The sequence below is a fragment of the Zingiber officinale genome, chromosome 1B (genome assembly GCF_018446385.1).
Source record: "Zingiber officinale cultivar Zhangliang chromosome 1B, Zo_v1.1, whole genome shotgun sequence".
NCBI lineage: Eukaryota > Viridiplantae > Streptophyta > Magnoliopsida > Zingiberales > Zingiberaceae > Zingiber > Zingiber officinale.
Window position 1 is genome coordinate 151,628,740 of NC_055986.1, and position 9,726 is coordinate 151,638,465.

Sequence of the window (9,726 nt, forward strand, 5' to 3'; positions counted from 1 at the left end):
GAGACTGCACTAGTGGTTCTGAATTAATCAAGCATGTCAATGAGAAATTCATCAAGCATGTTAGTGTGAAATTCATCAAACATGTCAGTGTGATATTGAGGAATAGTGTATATTTATATGGGATGTCATCGCCGCCCTATAGTTTTTTCAGTCTTGTGAATGGCACGCTTCCTAACTGTACCTACATTGCTGGCGAGCACGGCGAGTTGCCTGATGATGACAGCTTTGTCTACCACATCACCATGCCAAAAGCTTATGATATAAATGATGCCACTTTGAAGCCACTATTACAACCCTAGTTTTTTAAATTGGGGCTGTGAATCTTTTGAACAACCAAGTTTGTGCATTTATGGCATAAGAAACAAGAAGAAGCAAGAAATGCACAGAACATAGTGTTTTTTGAAAACTCACCAAAAAATAAACGCACGCGAGAGGTTTGTTGGGTGCAGCTGAGACTCTGAGTAGGCACGACAGCGACTCCTGAGTAGGCAGGTGCGGCGACTCCTGAGTAGGAACGATGGTGACTGCTGAGTAGGTGGCATCGTGGCGAGGGTTGAGATGGCAATGGCGAAGGGTGAGGGTTGAGATGGCGGCGGCGAAGGGTGAGGGTTGAGCGTTGTGACTTGCGAGTTGAGAGAAATTAGGGCTGAGCGAACTTAGAATTAGAATTTAGGAATTGAATTTAGATTTTAAAAATAAATTTTTAAAATTTACAATTTTACCCAGTATTTACCATTAATTACGTAATGACACATTGACACCAAACTTATTAATATTTACATGAATAAATAAAATCATATATTATACATATAGCTTGGCTCGAAAAAGCTCGACAAGCCATCAAGCCAGTATTATAGCAGCTCGAACTCGGCTCGAATATTAAACGAGCCGGCTCGAGCTCGGCTCGAGCTCGGTCAAAATCAAGCTCGAGCCCAGCTTTGACCGAGCAGCTCACTAGCGGCTCACGAGCGGCTTGACTCATTTGCAGCCCTAACCAAACCTATCTCTAGCACTGTCGCTTAGGCCATATAAATGACAAGCGCTTATCCTAGCTCCATAAGGATGGTTTGCTGGACTCATTTGATTTTGAATCTTATGAGACGTGTGAGTCATGACCAAGACTCCCTTTAGTGGGCACAACGAAAGAGCGACTGATTTGTTAGAACTTATACATAGTGATGTATGTGTCCCTTTCAATGTCGCTGCTAGAGGCGGTTATAGGTACTTCATCACATTTACTGATGACTTCAGTAGATATGGTTATGTGTACTTGATGACACATAAGTCTGAATCCTTTGAAAAGTTCAAAGAATTCAAGAATGAAGTACAAAATCAGCTTGGCAAGAGTATTAAGATACTTCGATCAGATCGAGGTGGTGAGTACCTTAGCCATGAGTTTCGTGACTATCTAGCTGAGTGTGGGATTCTATCTCAACTCACTCCTCCTGGAACACCACAGTGGAATAGTGTATCCGAAAGAAGGAATCATACCCTATCAGATATGGTACGGTCTATGATGAGTCACACAGATCTTCCTACATATCTTTGGGGCTATGCTCTAGACACGGCAACTTTTATACTCAACCGAGTTCCATCCAAGGTCGTGATAAAGACACCATATAGGATATGGACTAGGAGAGATGCCCAGGTGTCTTTTATGAGGATTTGGGGTTGTGAGCCTTACGTTAGATGTCAAGTCTCAGACAAATTAGGACCCAAATCCGACAAGTGCTACTTTATTGGATATCCCAAGAAAACTAAGGGATATTACTTCTACATTCCCAGTCAGCACAAGGTAGTTGTGGCAAAGACTGGGGTCTTTCTAGAAAGGGACTTTGTTTCTAGAAAGACTAGTGGGAGTACGTTCGATCTTGAAGAAGTTCAAGATGCGGACCATAGCACTGAAGCATCGATGGAAGTTGAACTGGAACCACAAAGTGTTGTGGATGATGTTGTTCCATAAGGAGTTGAGGAACAACAACCAGTTCAAGTAAACATACCTCTTCGTAGGTCTGATAGGGTACGTCGTCAGCCTGAGAGATACTCATTTCTCTTGTTTGACCATGATGACGTTGTACTCATAGAGGATGAGCCTACCACCTATCAGGAAGCTGTGATAAGACCAGATTCTAAGAAATGGCTAGAGGTCATGAGATCCGAAATGGAATCCATGTACACCAACCAAGTATGGACTTTGGTTGATCCACCTGAAGGGGTAAAACCCATTGGGTGTAAGTGGGTCTTTAAGAGAAAGACTGACATGGATGGACTTATCTATAAGGGTCGCTTTGTAGCTAAAGGTTTCAAGAAAATTCATGGTATTGACTATGATGAAACCTTTTCTCTAGTAGAGATGTTTAAGTCCATTCGGATCATGCTTGCTATTGCAACATACCATGACTATGAGATATGGCAGTTGGATGTCAAAACTGCGTTTCTAAATAGAAACCTGCTCGAGGATGTGTACATGACACAACCTAAGGGGTTTGTAGATCCACAGCATACTAGCAGAGTATGCAAGTTGCATAGGTCCATTTATGGACTAAAGCAAGCTTTTCGGAGCTGGAATCTTCGATTCAATGATGTAATCAAATAGTTTGGTTTTATCAAGAATGAAGATGAACCTTGTGTCTACAAGAAGGTTGTAGGGGATATAGTTATCTTCCTCATATTATATGTGAATGACATACTACTCATTGGGAAAGACATTCCTTTGCTTCAGTCTGTCAAGACAAGGCTAGGGAGTTGTTTCTCAATGAAGGACTTAGGTGAAGCATCTCGTATTCTTGGCATACAGATCTATAGAGATAGATCTAAGAGATTGCTTGGCCTAAGTCAAAGTACATATATTGACAACGTACTCCTTCGGTTTGCCATGCAGAACTCCAAGATGGGATTTCTGCCGATGTCACATGGCGTGAGTCTTTTGAAGACTCAAGGTCCCTCTTTTAGAGAGGAGAGAGACCGCATGGATCAGATCCCTTATGCCTCAGCCATAGGATTTATCATGTACACCATGCTATGTACTCGACCTGATGTCTCGTATGCTTTGAGCATGATGAGCAGATACCAGTCAGATCTAGGTGAAAGTCACTGGATAGTGGTCAAGAATATTCTTAAGTACTTAAGAAGGACTAAAGAATATTTCTTGATATATGGAGGCGATGACGAGCTAGCTGTAAAGGGTTACAGTGATGCTAGCTTCCAGACCGACCAGGATGATTATCGATCGCAGTCGGGGTTCGTGTTTTGCATTAATGGTGGTGCTGTGAGCTGGAAGAGTTCGAAGCAGGACACAGTTGCTGATTCTACAACAGAGGCTGAGTACATTGCTGCATTAGCGGCAGCAAAGGAGGCAGTTTGGATCTGCAAGTTCATCATTGAACTTGGGGTGGTTCCTAGCATTGCTGACCCTATTGAGCTCTATTGTGACAACAATGGAGCTATAGCACAGGCGAAGGAACCTCGCTCACACCAGCGGACCAAACACATACTACGCACTTCCATCTCATTCGAGAGATTATCGACAGAGGAGATGTGAAAATTTGCAGAGTACCCATAGAGGCTAACATCGCAGATCCCTTGACCAAGGCTTTGGCACAGAGAAAGCATGATGGTCACACTAGGTTATTGGGGCTTAGAACCTACACTGATTGGCACTAGTGCTAGTTGGAGATTGTTAGTTAGAGCCCTAGAGCCAATCATTTGATGATTTTATTATGGACTTATTGTATCATATTCTTATATATAAAGGCATTGGTTTTTAGTTATTATGCTTACTTGTATTGGTGGCAAATAAACTAAGTATAATAACGCCCCTGAGTAGAAGGTTCTTACCTATATGATTCGATTGGTTGAATCGATAGTGAGATGATATAGGGAACACTACTCTTAATCATTCCTAGTCGAGTATTAACATTCAAGGATAATGTTAATGCAATAAGACTAGCATGTAGGTCAACTCGATGACTTGATCTCACAAGTCATGGATATAGAGATATCAAGATGACACATGGGTATGCATTGGAGAATGTATACTGAATGACCCGCCATGAGAAATATCATGGATTGTTATATGAGTGTCATATACTTTCTCATGTGGCTATTAGTATGATTACTAGTCCTTGCACCTGAAGTCACCATAGATCCCTACATAAGGAGTTATGTACTTTGGTTTCGTCAAATGTCACCCGTAACTGGGTGGACTATAAAGGCGATTACTGGGTATGTAACGAATTATGCAGAGGGATGTGAGGGATGTAGATGGGATCTATTCCTCCTATATGACGGGAGAGACATCGATATTCTTGATAGAGTGAGACCACAAAGTGCATGGCCATGTACAAATGAGTCAATATGAGATATTGAGCTCATTTGATTTAGTGAGTCTACTTGGAGTTCAAGATTTAGATTGGTCAGAGGATGACACGGTCTATGCCTTATATTGATCAATCTAGATGTCTAGGATAGAAGGACACTTGTCATATATTGTGAGGAGTTACAATTAGTAGTCACAAGGTGATGTTGGATCTCAACATTCTTGTAACTTGGGTAGTAATGATGTGTTGCTAGATACCGCTCATTACTTATGCTCCTAAATGGGTTTAGGGGCATTGCCAACGTTACAAGAACCTATAGGGTCACACACTAAGGACAATTAGATGGAGATTAGGTTCATATGATGAACCAAGAGGATTAGATTCATTTGATGAATCAAATTGGATTAAGAGTAATCCTAATTGGGCTAATTGAGTTGGACTCAAGTTGATTCATGTATTCAATGAGTCTAATTTAGATTATGACTCATTGAATCAATTTAATTAAATGAATTAGATTCATTATATTAAATTGGCTTGAATTAAATGGTTGGATTAGATCAACCATAAGAGAGATTAAGTCAAGTTTGACTTGACTTAAGAGGAAGAGGAAGAGGAAGAGTCAAGTTTCACTTGACTTTATGCCACATCATTTGTGACTTGGCATTAAGTGGCCAATGATGATATGTCACATCATCAAGGCTAGCACATGTGTGTGCCACCTCATGGAGGTTACAAATCTCCTATTTAATGTGATCTCCACATTAAATGAGAAGGGGGTTACAAGCTTTGTTGTGGTCGGCCACTTATGGGGGTTTTGATGAGGTGAATTTCATTCAAGCCTATTGTAACTCTCATCTTCTTCCTTGCTCCAATTCTTCTCTCCCTCTCCTCTCCATTGCCGAGACCTTCTTGGAGTACTAGCACACTCTAAGGTTCTCCCTCCATCGATTTGTTCGTGTGGATACTTCTAGAGGGTTGTCTACTTTGACAATCTTGAGATCTGGCACCTTGAACGAGCGGGATTCGCGAAAGGCATGCATCAAGGGTAAAAATCATACTCTAATGTAGATCTAGAGTTTGTAAACTCGTACTCGTAGTCTTTCAAAATTTTATTCTTCGCACGGATCCGTTGGTGGGGGTTTCGGGGTTTCCGCGATGCGAAAAAGTGGTTTTCGCGGCCTGAAGAACCCAACACGTAAACCAGGTGAAACGAAGTAAGCCCTGTGCTTTCCCGGGGTGTTGTACGATAGGTCCATAGAATACTTTGCAATTCTTCAACCCAGTCTCCTCCAACATGATCTGGCTTAATCTCAAGTCCCTGCACAATTTTTCGATTAATAACCTCTGTCTACCCATTACTTTATGGATACGCTACATAGGTGAAGGCCTGAGTAATTTTGAACCCTTGACACCAGGCCTAGATCTTCAGACCTTGAAACTGCCTTCCATTATCTGATACCAGCTTATGGGGTATGCCAAATCGGCATAGAATGTTCTTTTATAAAAATTGAATAACCGCTCTCTCGCTAATCTTGGCCAGAGTTTCAACTTCCACCCATTTGGAAAAGTAGTGCATGGTCACCAATAGGAATCGCCTTTGACCAGATGTCATAGGAAAGGGTCCGACAATGTCCATACCCCACTGATCGAATGGGCAAGAAACTATAGAGGTCTTCAGCGTTGAGGTGGGTAGATGTGTCAGATTTTGATATTTCTGGCAGGACAGGCAAGTGTTTACCAGCTGCTGAGAATCCCTCTGTAGAGTGGGCCAGAAGTATCCAGCCAACAACACCTTCTGAGCTAGTGTTAGGCCTCCGGCATGACTGCCACAACACCCCAAATGCATTTCTCGTAATACCTGATGTAACACCCCCTAAGGTACCTAGCAAGATTTTAGATATTTTTATCATGAATAAAAATAGGCCTTATGTGGAATTTGCAAAAAAAAAAAATAATAAAAATAAAAATAGAACCAAAAAGAGAGATGCCCAAGGCTTGAACCTTGGATCTCTTACTAGATATATGCATGTGTTAACCAATAGACCAAGAGAAATTATTGTTAAAGGAAGAAGTGACAATATAGTTAAGGGTAAGAAAAGATATTCTTTTTCATTGAGAAGGAGAAGTGAGAGTTGCCTTCTCCCTCTCAAAAGAAAAGAGGATTCTTACTTCCTCTTTTCATTAAAGAGAAGTAAAAGAAAGGAGAAGGAAAAATACATTTTCCCTTCCTCCTCTCATGATGAATAAAAGGGAAAATTAAAGAGGAAAACTCATTTGCTCCTCTTCCTCCTCCCTCCTCCTCCTCACCGTGACCAAGACCCCTCCCAATATCTCCTTGCCGAAAACCAAAAACAAAGAAGACCCCTCTCTAGGAAGGCTCCACAAGCAAGATCCCTCTTTCCTTAAGTGAATAAGGATGTAAGTATTCCCTCACCTGTGGTACAAGTTGCTTACGGTTTCCTCGAAAGACTCGAACTCTTAGAATTTGAAATAAAAGAAGAGAAGAAACCATGCTTCCGAACTTGATAGGTTATGATATGATTTTAGTTAGAAAGGAAATTATGTGTGTGATGTTAAGCTTGATCTTCTTATTGAGATGTTTATTGACTTTCTCTCCTTTTTATAAGTCTCGGCCATGATAGAAATATAGGGTTCATGAGGCTTAAAACCTAATTTAACTTGCTCTTAGATTTATTTATGATGTGTTATGAAAGTTGCTAGAAATCCATGTCCATATGTTATCTAGAGATTTTGTTCTTGCTTGAAGAAGGGTTCGGCCATGATAGAAATATGGGGTTCATGAGGCTTAAAACCTAATCTAACTTGATCTTAGATTTATTTATGATGTGTTATGAAAGTTGCTAGAGATTCATGTTCATATGTTATCTAGAGATTTTGTTCTTTGCTTGAAGAAGGGTTCGGCCATAATAAAAAATATGGGGTTCATGAGGCTTAAAACCTAATCTAACTTGCTCTTAGATTTAGTTATGATGTGTTATGAAAGTTGCTAGAGATTCATGTTCATATGTTATCTAGAGATTTTGTTCTTGCTTGAAGAAGGGTTCGACCATGATAGAAATATAGGGTTCATGAGGCTTAAAACCTAATCTAACTTGCTCATAGATTTATTTATGATATGTTATGAAATTTGTTAGAGATTCATGTTCATATGTTGTTAGAAGCTATGTTTGTTTGCTTGAAGAAGTTTCAGCCATGATGGAAACATTAGGGGTTATGAAACTCAAAAACCTAATTTAGTATGATCATAGACCTCCATGTGATATGTTATGAAATTAACTAAAAAGGATTTGTGTTACATGTTGTTCATAAGCCTATTTCCTAGTTGTGAAGTTTCGGCCAAGATAGTGATTTAGGGTTTCATAAAGCTCTAAACCTAATTTAACATGTTCATAGGCTTCCTTGTGATATGTTATCAAATTGGCTAAGTATTCATGTTAAGAGATTTATTAGAAGTCTACTTCTTGTTGCATGATGCTTTGGCTATGATAATTTTTATGGTTCATGAAGCCTAAAACCTAAGTTAGTATGCCCATAGGTTTCTTGATGATATGTTATAAAATGGGATAGAAACTTGTACTTATATGTTGCTTAGAAGTGCATTTTCTACATGATGGAGTTTCGGCCATGATGAACCCTTAAGGTTCATGAAGCTCCAAACCTAATTTAGTGTGCTTATAGACTTCTTTATGATATATGATGGAATTAGCTAGGTGTTCATGCTACATGTTGTTTAGAAGTGTATATCCTTGGCTTATGAAGTTTCGGCCATAATAAGAAATTGGGGTTCCACAAAGCTCAAAACCTAATCTAACATGCTCATAGACTTCCTTATGATATGTTAGCAATTTGGCTAAGTATTTATGTTCATGTGTTGCTTAGAAGTTTACTTCTTGTTACATGATGTTTCGGCCATGATAAGATGTTAGGGTTCATGAAACTCAAAACCTAATTTAGTGTGTTCATAGACTCCTTATGATATGTTATGAGATTTGCTAAGTATTCATGTTGTATGTGGCTTTTCTTTTATGAACTTTCGGCCATGATTATAACTTAAGATTCAAGAAAGTTCTAAACTTAAACTTAGCAAGCCATGAATGCTCCTTATGATATGTTTATGTTTAAGTATGCATGCTTTATGATAAGATCAGTAACATCACTACAACAAAAATGTTAAAAGACAACACCCCTACGACAACGGTTTTAAGAGAAAGCGTTGCGTATTTGCTCAAAGACAACGGTTTTTGCCAAAACCGTTGTCTTTGAACTCCCCATTAAATATAAAAGACAACGGTTTTGGGAAAACTGTTGTCATTGAATGATTTCTTTTTGAATCAACAACACTTTTTACAACGGTTTTCTAAAATCGTTGTCTTTAAGCGCTTTTTTAGGGGCTACGACAACAGTTTTGATAAAACCATTGTCTTTGGCTTTATTCCTTTCGTCATTTCCGCTCGCAGTTTTGCTTTCCCACTCTGCAAAAATCTTTTCGCGCCGTGTTTTCCCCTCAGCGTTCCCAAACCCTAAGCCATTTTTCTTTCCTCTCCTCGACTATCTCTTCACGGCACGGCATGACACCAAATGGAGCGATCCGTTTCGTTGCTCTCCTGCTCGCGATGAAGGCAAGAAGCTATCGCTCTTCCTCTGCGATTCTTCACCGGTCACTTCAACGGAGACTTTCCCACTTCTCCGTGGCCCCGGTAGCCACTTCGCCTTCTTTCTCCACACCGTAGAAGCTCCTCGTCCGTTGCTTACACAAACCCTCGCCCCCCTCTTCTCTGGTGGACTTTCGCTTCCGAGGCTCGGATCGGCGCCGCTGTGTCTCTTCCCCTAGCTCTGTCCGGGTTTGGGTGGCGAACTCCTCGGCCGAACTGTCCATGGAGAGATTCTGGCTGAATCGAAACCCTTTTCGGTTCAGGCTGCTACGTCGGGATCGATTCCCCTGATAAAGGTGATGCCTGTGAGGTTTTATTGTTTGCTTGGCTCCCTTTTTGTTGGATTTAGGTGCTCTCTTATTTGGGAAAGGGCTTCCGAACCTTACTACCCGTGCTCACTCCCATCCCACCCCTGCAATGATATCGTTGCCTCAAGCTCTTAGTGCTTATGTGAGCTTTGTGGTTTTGGAGCCCGATCCTACTTCGATTGGGATTATGTTTCTGGGAGGTTGAAAAAAACCGCACCAAGAATCAACAACAGCAGTGGATTTCCCAATCCACTGTGGTTGTTGATTCTTGGTGCGGTTTTTTTCAAGTCCCTTGATTCATTTTGATTGATGGTCCTTGGCCTTGTTTTAATTACTTAGCTCTGCAATTTTCCTTTTGGTATACTGTTATTAGGGGATTTGCCCGGTTTGTAAATGTTGGGGATGAAAGGGGAGAGACGCCTCTAC